Below are 14,855 nucleotides of genomic sequence, written 5' to 3' on the forward strand. Positions count from 1 at the left end.
GTTTGATACACACGGTCACCTTATTTTAAAGCGTTAGCTTTTCTTTGCACGTTACTTGAGTCTTCCTCGCCATCCGTACTGCAGACCCTGGCAGAGTGCCCAGATGCTCCTATAACATCAGAGCGTTTATCTTCCACCTGGAGCTCTGGTGGTGGCAGCATGCTCAGTGAATTTGGCAGAAAGCCAAGATGCTGTGCTGCGCCCTGAACAGGAGCTTCATTGATGGTTGCACGCTTGGTGCGGGGCTTCCCATCTTGGCCAGGGTTTGCCTGGAAAGCTGCATCCAAGCTCGCCTTTTTTTTTTTTTTTAACTCAGCATCTTAGTGAACTTGGTGGGTCTTGGTCACAACGGACGCTTCCATGTTGGCTGAAGTCAAGGTCTGCACCTTGCTCTTTTACACATCAGATGCTCGCAAGGCCTATCTGTATCCACAACTGTGGTAGGCTAGGTAGGCGATGTCTAGAATATTGGTGCACAAGAAATACCAAGCCGCTTTTTATGATGACGATGACAATAGGCTGTTGCTGGCATAGTTTCATTTTTATACTCGATTCTAGCGCGCTTGTCATTTTTAAACAATTTTTTCCCCCAAAAAATGTGCGCATTAGAGTCAAGTAAGTACGGTACTCTGGACGAAATAGCCACTAGTACGCGCTCTCTTTCTGAGGGGTCCATATCGGGTTTAGGACCGAGAAAACAAAGCTAATATTCTGAATGTGCCTCTCCCTGTCCTTTACGACATTATTCTTCCAAGACTTATTAGCTAGGCTCTGAAAGTTCATGTGGGCTGCGGAAAGCATGGGTTTACATTGGCAAGGCTAACATATCTGGTTGGTGCACATGTATTCAGCCTCGTCATGGGAGCTTAGTGTGAGTGTTGAAGGCTTCCTTGATACACACTGGCAGCACACTGAACGCCGGCTTTGTTATCCTTGTCATGCACAGTAGAAGGTAAGCCCACTGGCACGTGAAAGTTGCAGCTAAGGTTGTGGACCATTATAATGAAGCAACAGCTATAATGAAAAAATCACTGGGCCTCTTTGACTTTGTTATACTATTGAGGTTCAACTGTAGCTCTTTAATACTGGGCTTTTTAAACATGATTGTACACCTCTACTTTTCACGCTGACATGTTGGTATGTGATCTGTGTATTACAATTCATTTGCAGGTTTGGCATGGGATGTTTGTGTATTGAAGGTAAATTGAGAGAAATTTTTAGTGGTGTGGTTAAATGCATGTGACGGTTGGCAGTTGTGTTTCCATAAAATGCCAACACTACACTGGTTGTATCCACTGGTGTGCACATTGTGAGCTTGTTTGCATCATATGCTAAACTCCTTGTCAAGTACAGAATCGGTGAGTCCTGTGTGGTCTACTTTATTTTGCAAGTAACGCCTCACCTGTTTATTTTTCTTGATCCAGGCACTACACTACAAGGTACGCCACAGCTCTGCCAGAATCTTTTTTGACTCATTCCCACTGCTGGAGAGCACTGCAGCTCCCCTGATGGAGCAAGAGTTGGCAGAGCACTTCAAGACAATGCATGTGAGTTTCTTGGAAAGAAAGGGAAAGGGTCTTCCGGGGCCTGCTGTTTCACTGCAGCTAGACTGGCGGCAGTTCCTGAAGCAGAAGAGATTAGATGCTGTCAGAGCAGTGACCAAAATCAGATATCTGTGGAAACGTCTAATTTTCGGGCTTTTTAAAACATTGACTCCAATCCTAGGAGCCTTCCTGCTTAGATGCTATACTACACATGCCCCTCTTTCCATCCAGAATGTTATGCCGCTGCTGCGCTAGTGTAAAAATAGTAAAGGAAAACATTGAAAACAGTGTTATCTATGCTGAATTGCTTAGCATAATCACAACACTACTGTTCAGAAATGCAGTCCAACCCTTAATAGGAAACGCAATTCATAATGCAATAACAGCTCAAACACTAGAACACGTTAATTGAGTTTATGCTGAGTGCCTAGCCACGGAATCAGCAGCAGTGAGAAAATTGATGCATGTGCTGCAGGGTGTTGTAATGCTATAGAATACAGCATAAATGTAACACATAAAGATTGCATGAAATTGGTTCTCGGGAAACTGAGAGCGAAATGGCAGGCTTTGTGGGATAACGATGTAAACAACAAACTACACCTAGGGAAGCTGATCATTGAGGAATGGAAATCATAAAATCATGAGAACACTTAATTGAAGTAGTTTTGTCTCTTTTATGTTGGACACTCGTTAAACACTTAACTTCATTCTCTCAAAGCAAGATAAACATACACGTGAACTATATGGAGAGATGGTCACAACAAATCGCATTCTATTTTCATGCACAAAACTCGACAAACGAAGAAAAAAATGTTTCCCGCAATTTAATAAACACATCCCATTCCACCCTCACCTATTCTTAGTACAAAATTCACTTGTCGAAATTTCCTGTGTTGTTCTTACAAGAGGGCAAGCTTTCAAAAAGCATTTCATTTCTCTCCCAGCAAGCAAACATATATTAAACTTTGCATTTTGCACATGATTGCCTTAGTCGCTTATGCGCCATTAAACACAGAACATGCACCTGACTCTGTCCTTGTCGTGCCTTCTGTTCTGCAGGATCTTCTAGAGGACCCTGTTCCAGAAGTTCGAGTTGTGGCAATCAGGGGTGTATGCAGAGTGCTGACGGATTTCTTTGAAATTATTCCCATCCATGTGAGTGAAACTGCTCTTCCAATGTTCTTTTGTCCGTACCTCAGTACAGTGCAATTCACTTAAGATATTGAGAAAATTTGAAAATTTGATCATTGTAACCAATATCGTTGTTTATTTATTTGTAATATCCTTAGGGCCTAGGTCAGGCGTTAGAGGGGAGTGGAATGCATAAAATTACAGGAGTAAGAGAAAAACAGACATACAACGATATCAAACTGAAAAACAACAGTGCAGAAATGATTAATGATAGGAACGCCAAAATATACAACATTACGAAAAAATATTAAGCAGTGCAGAACATTACCGTATTTTCCGGTGTATAACAAGCGCCCTTTATACGACGCACCCGCCATAAATGCAGGCTGTCATTGAAAAAGTTGGTATATAAGACGCACCCGTGTATAAGACGCACCCCAATTTACCCAGTTTGGCTAGCGAGGCTTAATTAAACACGCTTGCGTGACCATTGCAAAATGCACCGTACCTGTGAGAAGTTAAGTAACGCTAAGTGACCGAAAAAGGCAACACTCGCGCCATAGCCACCCATGTTTTAGCAAAAAAGAAAGAAAAACGAAAGAACTCTCCTGATGTCCATAACAACATTTTATTTTTACTTAAAACCTTCGAAGTCTTCATCTTCGTATGCGCTATCAAAAAGTTCACCCATTTCTGGAGGCAACGCGGCTGAAACATTCTCTTTGCACTACGGAGCAAAGTTGCAAAGATTGACTAAAAAAGAATGCCGGCTTGTTTTAGCTTTTCTTGACAATGGCGAGAAGCGTGATTGTCGCCATCTTTTGGCATTTCACATTACTTTTACTTGGGGCCTCCGAAACAACCATATGTTTGTGATCCCGGAAGTCGTCATTTCCGCTGTTTCATGATAAAGTTCACCTAAAAAAGTTGCGCACGGCCGTCTCGGTATTGAAGTATTTTTTTCAATATTTTTTTCAGCGAAAAAGCTTGAACATGAACCTGAGTAACTTCTGAACTCGCAAAAAAAACAACGAAAAATTTGCATATAAGACGCACCCTTGTATAGGACGCACCAGCAAAATTTTTGAAAAAAAGCCGCGTCTTATACACCGGAAAATACGGTAATTGGGAACACCAAAATGAGGTGTTAAAACATTTTTGAACAAGCTAATATCTCTTATAGACACTAGCGCCTCGGGAAGATGGTTCCACTCATTAATTGAACGCGGGAGGAACGAATCCAATTTTATGATGATAGTCGATGTGACGTGATGATGTATGAGGGGGCCGCTGAAGCAAATGGTAGTGAAGTGTATTATGATAGTATATTTTATATAGCAGGCATAGTTGGAGTATCTGACATCTTTATGACAGTGCTGGCAGGTGTAACGTGTTTTTCATGTTAGTTGTGCTGGCAGTACGGTAATTACTGAGTATCTAATGAGCAGACCGATTTTGAACAGCTTCGATTGTGGTTATTAGAAAATCAAGGCCAGGGTCCCGTATACCAAATACCAGGGTCCCATATGCTGCATACCAAAGCTTGGGATGAATAAGTGCTTTATAAAGTTGTAGTTTAAGGAATGAAGAAATGTTTGAGAAATTATGCTTCGGATAACCTAGTGAATGATTAGCATTGCTAGTAATAGAGTTGATGTGCTGTTCCCATCATAGCTTAGATGAGATATCAACTCCCAATTGTAGGATGTTACCTGTTTCAGTGGAGAATTCTGTAGTTTATAAGAAAAGACCTGAGAGTTAGTTCGAGACACATGCATTACTTTACACTTGTCAGAGTTAAGTCATTTGCCAATCTTGACACCATGCAGTTCCTGAGTTAAGGTCTGATTGAGGAATGCCTCAATTATCAGGATTGGTTACTTTGCGATAAATTACAGTCATCGGCAAAAAGGCCAACATGCGATTGAATTCTGGTGGGTAAGTGATTGATACAAATTAGAAAGAGTGAAGGAGCAAGAATGGAGCGTTGTGGCCCGCCAGAATAGACAGGGGTATTGTTAGAGCCATTTTTATTAACCATTTACATATTAGGAGTGATTAGTAAGAACACTCCTCATCCATGCAAGAACGTTAGGATCCAGGTAAAGGCTGTTTAATTAAAGAGCAGTAGACTGTGGGGTACCTTGTCAAAAGCCTTAGTAACTTCTGAAAATATGCAGTCGACAACACCGCCCCAGTCCGGGACGCTCTGGAGAATGTGAGTGAAAGATGCCAGCTACGTTTCACCTGAGTAATACTTTCTGAAGCCATGGAAGAAGGAATGACAATCGAGGTGGGCAGCAATTTGATATCATATGCTCAAGAATATATATATATATATAAACTTTGTTAAATTCATAGGCTTGGTGATAGCTTAGTATGTTTGTCACCATTTTTGTGTACAGGGCCGGTAAAAAAAATACGCCAAAAGAACAAGTCCACGTTACCCACGTATTCCCCTATGCATGCAGCCTTCCCCACCAATGCTCCTGTCAAGGGCGCACAGTGCCGAGCGGGCCACCCCCACCGGAGATCCCGTCAAAATAAACATCCCGCAGTGTAATCGGCGCATAGCATTTTGGCGTGCTGCCTGCACTGTGTGCCCAGTTCATGAATACAGACAGACAGAAAGTATGTTGGCGTGAGGAACCGTTGCGCTGTGGCGGCCACACAGGCTCTTCCCGCCTCCCTCTAGCAATTGCGACAATGATAATGCTCGGTGTGTAAGAGTGCACACAACGTGATTTTGCCATGCCGGACCATTTGCAGCACTTAGGAAGAGTTTTCACGTTATTCGCTTCAGTTTTATTTTTTATCAGACTTTCAGGTAAGTTTGCGTAGTAAACACCTTCAGGACGACAAGAATTTTATCATTGTATTTATTATTTTACTGATGATTGTATCGTTTTATATGGTTTATTTTCATAAAGGGGCAATGGAAAATTTATGTATATCTAAAAATTTTGATCGTTATAAGTGATATATCGTTATATCTGGTATTATTATACTGGATTGCACTGTAATGAATTACCATGTGGCATAGGCTTTGCAGGACACTGGTTTGGTTTGGTTTAACGTCCCAAAGCGACTAAGGCTATGAGAGACGCTGTACTGGAGGGCTCCGGAAATTTCGAACACCTGGGGTTCTTTAACGTGCACTGACATCGCACAGTACACGGTCCTCTAGAATTTCTCCTCCAAAGAAATTCAACCACTGCAGCCGGGATCGAACCCGCGTCTTTCGGGTCAGCAGCTGAGCACCATAACCACTGAGCCACCGCGGCGGCGCAGGACACTAATCAATGCCCCCTCACATTTCACAGGAACGACAGTCACTTGCAAATGATTTGATCAACAAAAATGCTCTGGACCTGAACTCCCTTGAATCGAGAGTTCGAGTTAATCAGGTGAGAAGGGTATGTTGTGTGGCGGTGCTGACAAAGCTTGTGTTCTTTTCTTTATGCAAATTCTTTGATACTATTTAAAGCAAATGTATCAAAAGCATTAAGAGCATTTAAAGCATTAAGGGGGAAGGTAGAGGAATTCAGAATGTCGCTGCAGAACAGATTTTCCGCTTTAACTGAAAAAGACGACCAATGTGTTGAAACAATGAATGACAATCTCACAGCTATCGTTACAGAGTGCGCCGCAGAAGTAGGTGGTAGGATGGTTCGACAGGATACCAGCTAGCCATCTCAGGAGACTAAAGATCTGATTAAGAAACGCCAAAGCATGAGGACGTCTAACTCCACAGACAGGATAGAACTAGCAGAGCTATCGAAGTTAATAAATAAGGGCAAGGTAGCCGACATAAGAAAGTTTAACATGGAGAAAATCGAGCATGCTCTAAGGAACGGAGGCAGCCTAAAATCAGTGAGGAGTAAACTGGGCATAGGTAAAAACCAGATGTATGCGCTAAAAGACAAACAGGGCAATGTCATCAGCAATATGGATGGTGGTGGTGGTGGTAAATCTTTATTTCCCACAGTAGGGGTCCTGAAGGACACTCGGCTAGGCGCCAGGTGTAGAGGGCAGCTCCCACGTAAGCACAGAGAGCCCGAAGCTCTCCGCCGCGGCGCGGGCCTCCTGGACAGCCCGAAGCTGGTCGTGAAGTGAAGCACTCTTTAGTACTTTGTCCCAATGTTCCTTGTTCTGGGCGTAGGCGTCACTTGATGCACAACCACACAGCATGTGGGTCAAGTCTGCACGTTCACTGCACTGGTCACACACATGTTGTCCGTCGTAGTCTGGGTCGATGTGCTTCATGCGCCAGGGGTTGGGGTATGAGCTCGTTTGGAGCAAGCGTAACGTGACCGACTGGCTGCAGGTTAATTTCTTATCCGGGAGGGGAAACGCTCGTCTGCCTAGATAAAAGTGCTTAGTGAGCTCGTTGTACGTGAATAATTGATCCCTGTACTCGATCTGTGGAGTAGCGGGGAAACCGGAGGGACGCGGCCGATGAGCCCTCGCGCCGCCTCGTGTGCGATCTCGTTGAGATTCCGCAGGCCACCCCCTAAGCTGCCCTTGTGTGCCGGGAACCATACGATGGAGTGATCAGTGATGTTATTTCCGCCTAAGATTCGTAGCGTCGTCTTGTCTATTCCGCCCTTGGCGAAAGCTCGAGTGGCTGCTCTAGAGTCGCTGTACACAGGGTTGAAGCTCGAGTCTTTGAGAGCTAGTGCTATCGCTGCTTGTTCAGCTACCTCTGGTTTCTTCGTGAAAAGTGTGGGTGAGTTACGCGTTCGCCCGTGTCAGTCGACTACTGCTACCGAGTAGGCATGCTTTCCCGGTATGTACGCTGCATCCACAAAAGCTGTCTGGTCTGGAAACCTTGCCGCGTCCGCAGCGAGGGTTTTGGCACGGGCGAGTCTTCTTCCTTGATTGTGGATCGGGTGTACGTTTCTTGTGAAGGGGAACACTTTAATTGCTTCTCGCATGACTTTAGGTAACTGCAGGACGTTGTCCCTTTCTGCTATGGTGTTCAGGCCGAGCTTGACGAGAATCTCTCTGCCCGCTTTAGTGCTTGATAGGCGTGCGATCTGTGCCGTGTGCTGTGCCTCGATGATTTCGGCAAGGGTATTGTGCACTCCTAGCTGTAAGAGAAGATCAGCGGAGGCATTATCGGGAAGCCCCAACGCTGTCTTGAAAGCTCGACGTATGGGTACTTCGAGCCTTTTCCGAAGATAGTTGAATTAGCCGAAGAGTTCTACACAAATCTATACAGTAGCGAATGTAATCATGAAGTTACATAGGGAGGCAGTCGAGCACAGCAATGGGACATCCCGCCAGTAACGAAGGAGGAAGTAAAGAAAGCCTTAGGAGCAATGCAAAGATGGAAAGCAGCTGGTGAGGATCAGGTAACAGCAGATTTGTTGAAGGACGAAGGAGAGATTGTGCTACAAAAACTAGCCACCCTGTATACGCAATGCCTTGTGACCTCGAGAGTACCAGAAGCTTGGAAGAACGCTAACATTATCTTAATTCATAAGAAAGGAGACGTCAAGGACTTGAAGAATTACAGACCGATCAGCTTATTGTCCGTTGCCTACAAGGTATTTACTAAGGTAATCGCTAATAGAGTCAGGACAACCTTGGACTTTAGTCAACCAAATGATCAGGCAGGCTTTCGTAAAGGATACTCGACAATAGACCACATTCACACTATCAATCAGGTGATAGAGAAATGCGCAGAATATAACCAGCCCCTATATATAACGTTCATTGATTACGAGAAAGCATTCGACTCAGTAGAAACCTCAGCAGTCATGCAGGATTGCGGAGTCAGGGTGTAGAAGAGTGTTATGTGAAAATATTGGAAGATATTTATAACGATTGCACAGCTACTATAGTTCTCCATAAAGTCAGCAATAAAATTCCAATACGGAAAGGTGTCAGGCAGGGAGACACGATCTCGCCTATGGTATGCACTGCCTGTTTGCAGGAGGTATTCCGGGGACTGGAGTGGGAACAGTTGGGGATAAGAGTTAATGGAGAATACCTGAGTAATTTGCGATTCGCTGATGACATTGCCTTGCTAAGTCACTCAGGACATGAACTGCAAAGCATGATCAATGAATTGGACAGGCAGAGCAGAACGGTGGGGCTAAGAATTAACATGCAGAAAACCAAAGTAATGTTCAACAGCCTAGCAAAAGAAGAGCAGTTCGGAAATGGGAGGTGCTGGAAGTAGTAAAAGAATATGTCTACTTAGGGCAGGTAGTGACCGCAGATCCGGATCATGAGAAGGAAATAACTAGAAGAATAAGAATGGGGTGGAGCGCATATGGCAGGTTCTCTCAGATCATGAATGGTATCTTACCAATATCCCTGAAGAGAAAAGTATACAACAGCTGTATCCTACCGGTACTCACCTATGGGGCAGAAACGTGGAGGCTATTAAAGAGGGTTCAGCTTAAGTTAAGAACAACACAGCGAGCTATGGAAAGGAAAATGATAGGTGTAACGTTAAGAGATCGGAAGAGGGCGGAGTGGGTGAGGGAACAAACGTGGGTTAATGACATCTTAGTTGAAATCAAGAGGAAGAAATGGGCTTGGGCAGGGCATGTAATGCGAAGGCAAGATAACCGCTGGACCTTAAGGGTAACGGAGTGGATTCCAAGAGAAAGCAAACGTAGCAGGGGACGGCAGAAAGTTAGGTGGACGGATGAGACTAAGAAGTTTGCGGAGATACAGTGGCGGCAACTGACAAAGGACAGGGTTAATTGGAGAGACATGGGAGAGGCCTTTGCCCTATAGTGGGTGTAGTCAGGCTGATGATGAAAGTAAATGTACTGCATAATGATTGCATGAAATACAATCTTTATGCAATTATATAGCTTTACTTCAGTGCTGTAATGCTGTATTTGACTGCTCAAAAAGGCTGTTGGTGGCATCTACTTGCACTGTGACAGACTTGAGTGTATCCTGTTGTCTTGTGATAGTGGTGAGTTTCACGAAATTGACAATGCACTGCCCCTGTGGTAGCGTGAGCTAATCTGAGAAGGACTGGTGCATGTAGAACCACTTTGTTGGCTCCACTGCATGTGGTTCACCTACTCGTTAAGACATTGTTGTCAAGAGTTTTAAGGTGGAAGCCTTTAATGCCTCATCGTTGTAAGCAGGAGTTGTCGACAGAAATGTCACGCTTTTCAATTGGTCGAAATGGTTGTCACGTCACAGTGCACGAATTTCAAATGGGGCGAATTGTACTTTGGCTAGTAACCATGCAATCGATTAAAGGGATAGTTTAGTGATGCTCGAAGTAAGTGGGACCGAGTTTAGTTAGTTAATTAACCGATTAGCCTAATTAACCTTTCTAGTGAGACCAGACAAATAAATAAAGCAGAGTAGGAAGTTGGCCGAGTAGGTGGATCGAACCAGGGCCTCCAGAGTGCGAGACGAGCACGCTACCACTCCGCCGTGCCAGCTCGATGGTTTGGAGTGAACAAAGGCGCGTCTAGTGAATACGGTGTCCTCGTTCACTCCCATCTCCCTCCCTTTCCTTACGGCGAGGTTCAGGTGTCCACCGAGATATGCGAGCCAAATACATTTCATTTCCTCAAAAACCAATTTACCGACGAGCAAGGCGTAGAGCCAAACGGGCGATGGCGTTCTGTGGACTCCTTGGCAGCGTTGCAAGACGCTGTTGTGCTCCACTCTTAGAGGCGAAGCTTAACATTTTAACCACACATCAGTGACACAAGCAACACTGCGCTTAAGACTTTCGCCTCACCGCAGTTTAGGTCAACAAAGGGCCGCCCTGAATTTTGTGTACAATGGGATTTGTACCACCATCCTTCCATTCCGCAGCCGAGCGTGCTAATGGCTACACTACTTCCTTTCTTGTCTACAACGCTGGAGAGTGTTTGCAGAAAGGCGTCCAATCAGACTGATGGCTCCCAAATGCCCTCCAGTGTCTCCAGCATTTAAGATTCAGAAACAGTTGTGTGCTTAATTAAAATCTTAACCAGACATCAGTGACACAAGCAGCAACACCGCGCTAAAGGCTTTCGCCTCACCGCACTTTAGGTCAACAAAGGGCCGCCCTGAATTTTTTTGCTGCAGAATTAAGAAGGCTGTTACATGGATATTTTCAGTATAACCATGTACAAGAGCTACGAAGTGTTGTGCAAGTTTATTTTCTGCCGTCAACACACAGTGAAAACGGGAATAGCAACTTTCTATGCTGTAGTGGAACACTTGCAGGACCATGGCAGTGTCGTTAACATCAGCCATCGAGCTGTCAAAGATGGTTTCCTTAATGTAGAAGTGCCTTTGTAAATATGACGTGCTATTTGACAAAAAGCATCATTGGGCTAACATGACTAATGGCTATATTTCAAGTGCAAAGAAATTTATGCATGGTTGTTTCTGTGATGACATGTCTTATTACGGCATGCATGTGGTGCATGTGTGGTGATGTGGTGCTTCGTTATCCACTAAGTGAGGAGGGTGATGTGACTGTATTCCGACTGATGTGACTGCACATTTGCACAATCGCAACATTTGCGCCCTCCCGCTTAAGATAGGAAAACAAGTTTGAATTCATTAGAAAAAGAACTGTACTGTATTTACTCGCATAATGATCCCACTTAAAAAAAAAATTGACCCAAATTTAGGGGTGTGATATTATGCAGAAGAAAATTGGTTGAAAAAATTTTTGAGCACTGAAAACGCAAACAAGTTGCAGGTCAGGCTACCCTTGTCACATGGGCGCGCTACCCCCGGTTATGCCGCTAAACGCGGTTATCACGAATCAAGTTTGGCAACCCCGTTTACATCGTTAACCGAGAAGGTATTGTGCGAAAAGCGCACGAGCTCGCCTGCTTCAGGAACATACTTTCTTCGCACTAAATCATGTTTGAAGAGCAGTGCATCAAAATAGGCAGTGTGTATAGTGCCGCGCGATGCCGCTTTTATGCAGCCTTCGATATTGTCCGAAGGCGCAGCAACTACGTACAACAGCAACATCTTGCGGTGCTCAAGCTATGCATTTTACTGCCGTTACTCTGAAAAATGTCCGGTCCCTGCCGCAGCATTAAATTAGGTGACACATTTGCAACGCTCGCAGCACCGGATTCCGCGCGCTTACTGCAATGGTGCCGCCCGCGAGCGCGTTGGATGACGGCACTCTGGTGTGCGACTCTCTAATCGTCGCTAGGCTTAAGTTGTTTCGTATCGAAGCCACAGCGGACGGTGCTTTTGAATTGACCAGCGCTATACGAAATGGTCTACTAATGGCGCTGCCTAACTGACAACCTCATTGTCTGATGTGGAAAGAAAGATACATGATCGATTTCAGGGACGCCTTAGCAGCGGAGCTGGTGTGCAAGCAGATCGGGTCAGTTGTGCTGCAACGACGGCAGCTGCTACGCAGCTACGAACTTAGTACTAGCTTGTATCGCAGCTATTACTCCTACCAGCAACTCGGTGCAGGTTAGCGACCCTCAAGGAGGTCATTTCTGACATTCCCGTATCCCAGGGCTTATTATTTACGAGAACAAGAAAGTTTAGCGCGGTTTTCTGACGCTGGCGCCAAGTATTCACCGTAGAGATGATACCTTGGCGCAGGCGGCTTGCGAGCGGCGGGGCAGTGTGTTCGGCTGTGGAGGCAGCAGTGCTGCAACCGGACTCCACCATCAAATGGCACTCTTGACACTGCGTCAACTGCGCTGCAAGATATTTGCAAATGTCGCTTCGCTCTGGTTCAGCGCGTCACTTCGTTCGTTGCATGGCAACCCAGACAGTGGTGAACCTTGTGACAACGGCGAACTATGATTTGAGATAACCGCAGTCAAGTTTGGTATCCACCGTTAAGCATTACCGCGTTCGACTGCCCATGTGACTGCAGGCCAGCCAACAGGCGGCTGCCGCTGCAATGCTGACAGAGCAAGATGGTCATCTGCACATGCCATCTGTCAGACAGGTGGCAAGTACGATCATCGTCAGCTAGACTTGGCAGACGACAAATTGCAGCAGCAAGATCGGGGTGCGATCATTACGTGGGGAATAAAAAAAATTGAATTTTGCCAACAAAATTCGGGGGTATGATCATTACGTGAGTGCAGTCATTATGCAAGTAAATACAGTATTTGCTTTTCAACTGTATGCATTGGTAATAGTAATTATTGTTGCCACGAGTGGAGTGAGCAAAAAACTGAGTGCATGAAACAGTACTTTTGTTCGGCCAGCCTGCTTGCGCCGCTATTTCAGGAAAAATACTGCACCAATAAGAGTGCTGCTTCTGTAGCGTTTAAATGGAATGTTAATCTTAGTAAATATAGTGGAGTTTTTGGCACCAATGGAGAGTTATTTACAACAGATACCTTGCAAGAGGTAAAAAAATGACAAAAATGTTGTGGATATTAAAGGCTCAGTAGCTTGAGGTCTGACAAAACACTAGCATATCTAGAACATTTGTGGACAAAAAAAATATTTGTTTAAAAATTTGTTTTGAGAAAAGGAAATGACACAGTAACGGTCTCTCAGTGGACACCCGAGAGAAGGGAGGAAGGTAGGTGTGAAAGAAGTAAGGAAGTGGTGCCGTAGTGGAGGGCTCCGGAATAGTTTCGACCACCTGGGGATCTTTAATGTGCACTGTCATTGCACAGCACATAGGCGCCTTTGGTGTTTCACCTCTATCAAAACGTGGCGCCGTGGCCGGGTTCGAACTTGGGTACTCTGGATCAGCAGACGAGTGCCTTAACCAGTGAGCCACTGCAGTGGGTATTGTGGATCATGCATGTTTTGTTAAGTGTGCAAAATTTCTTTGAGTTACCCTTAGTAGATTTTTTGTTTTTGTTGCTCAATGTTGCCCATCATTACGAAAGCACTGCCCGCAGAAGTCTTTGAACTCAATTTAAACACTGCTGAAGCAGCCCTTTTATTCATAATGTGATGCAAGCAGGCAAGTAGAACAGAAGTATTGTTTTATGCACTTGGTTTTTTTTTGCTCTCTCCACTTATGTCAGAAATAATTGTGGTTACCAAGACATGCTGTTAAAAGCAACCACATTTCTCTTTCTAATGAGTTAAAACTTGTGTTTGTCTTAAGCAGGAAGGTCACAGAGATTGCAAATTCGTTGTGAAAAATTCCCTCTGGCCCCATCAGCATGGGACCTCAGCCCTAAACAGTGAAAGGCTGTGTTTACTGTGCACATAATTTTGCTGTCTTCAAATAAATTGAAAATCTGGATAATTTGGGCCACAGATCTACGTAAGGCCATGGTGCCGAGTGCTCATTTATTAAAACACTGCTGTGATGGCACTAGTTTATTTATTTATTTCAAAATACTGTAGCCCTCACTTGAGGGCCATAACAGGAGAGGTTTTTCTTTCAACTTTCGAGGAACAAAAACCTCAGGCACCGACAAGACACAAAAAAACAAAACACGAATACAGGACCAGCAGTGACAGAAAGAGAGAGAGAAAAAAAAAGCGCCAGCAAAGTACACGCGAATCACTTAACAGAGATGAGGGAAATCATAACAGCAGCATGATCAGTTGTCAATTCCCCGTTACCTGTAATATAATTCCAAAAGGTTCTCAAACTCTTTGACATTTTGAGCTGTGACAATGCATTCCAGAAGCCCATTCCACTTATTAATACATGAGAGGAAAAAAAGAGTTTTGAAAAGCAGCTAGGTGGGTTCTGTAAGGCCGTATTGCAGCACTGTGGTTTAAAAGCGCACTGTGTTTTAGAGGGGGGTGAATATATGTTTCTTTGTTTATTTTTGGTTGATTCCTGGTGATTTGGAAAAACAGTTTCAACCGTTGTTTTTCTTGTCGTGTTTCGAGCAGTTCCAGGTCACAACATTTAAAGGGTCAGTCTACTGAATTTTATCGGCCATATTTTCTTTGCGGCAACCGATAGCTCATCACTCAAATTACCGTTTAGCCGGGTGTGGTGCCAAGAAGTGCGGTAGAACATTTCAAAATAGAATTTATTGAAGTGGGAAAACATCTGTATGAGGTGGTAGTCTCATCTGGCAACCATCTGGATTTCCGCCGCGCGGCGACAAACATGGCGGCGCCCGTCGAAGCCGGACCTCTCGCTTCGAACTGAATTCTCGTTGTTGCTGCCTTTTTCAGTGCGTTCACTGGCCATAAATGAGGCACCGGTTTTTCGCTTCGTCCCATCTCGCCTATAAGAAAACGTATAAGTGATGAATTTGCTTTATT

At 44.5% G+C, this 14,855-nt stretch overlaps 1 pseudogene across 1 annotated transcript in view; it reads left to right on the forward strand.

Moving 5' to 3' along the window:
* LOC149355250 (condensin-2 complex subunit G2-like) overlaps positions 1-14,855 on the forward strand; it is a 123,796-nt pseudogene that overhangs the window by 66,241 nt on the left and 42,700 nt on the right. The window contains exons 8-10 of the transcript XR_016289345.1: positions 1,425-1,547; positions 2,604-2,699; positions 5,999-6,082. The product of XR_016289345.1 is annotated as a condensin-2 complex subunit G2-like (transcript). The remainder of the gene's footprint in view (positions 1-1,424; positions 1,548-2,603; positions 2,700-5,998; positions 6,083-14,855) is intronic.

This window comes from Amblyomma mixtum, chromosome 3 (assembly GCF_055824585.1).
Source record: "Amblyomma mixtum isolate Tamu chromosome 3, ASM5582458v1, whole genome shotgun sequence".
In the NCBI taxonomy this organism is placed as follows: Eukaryota; Metazoa; Arthropoda; class Arachnida; order Ixodida; family Ixodidae; genus Amblyomma; species Amblyomma mixtum.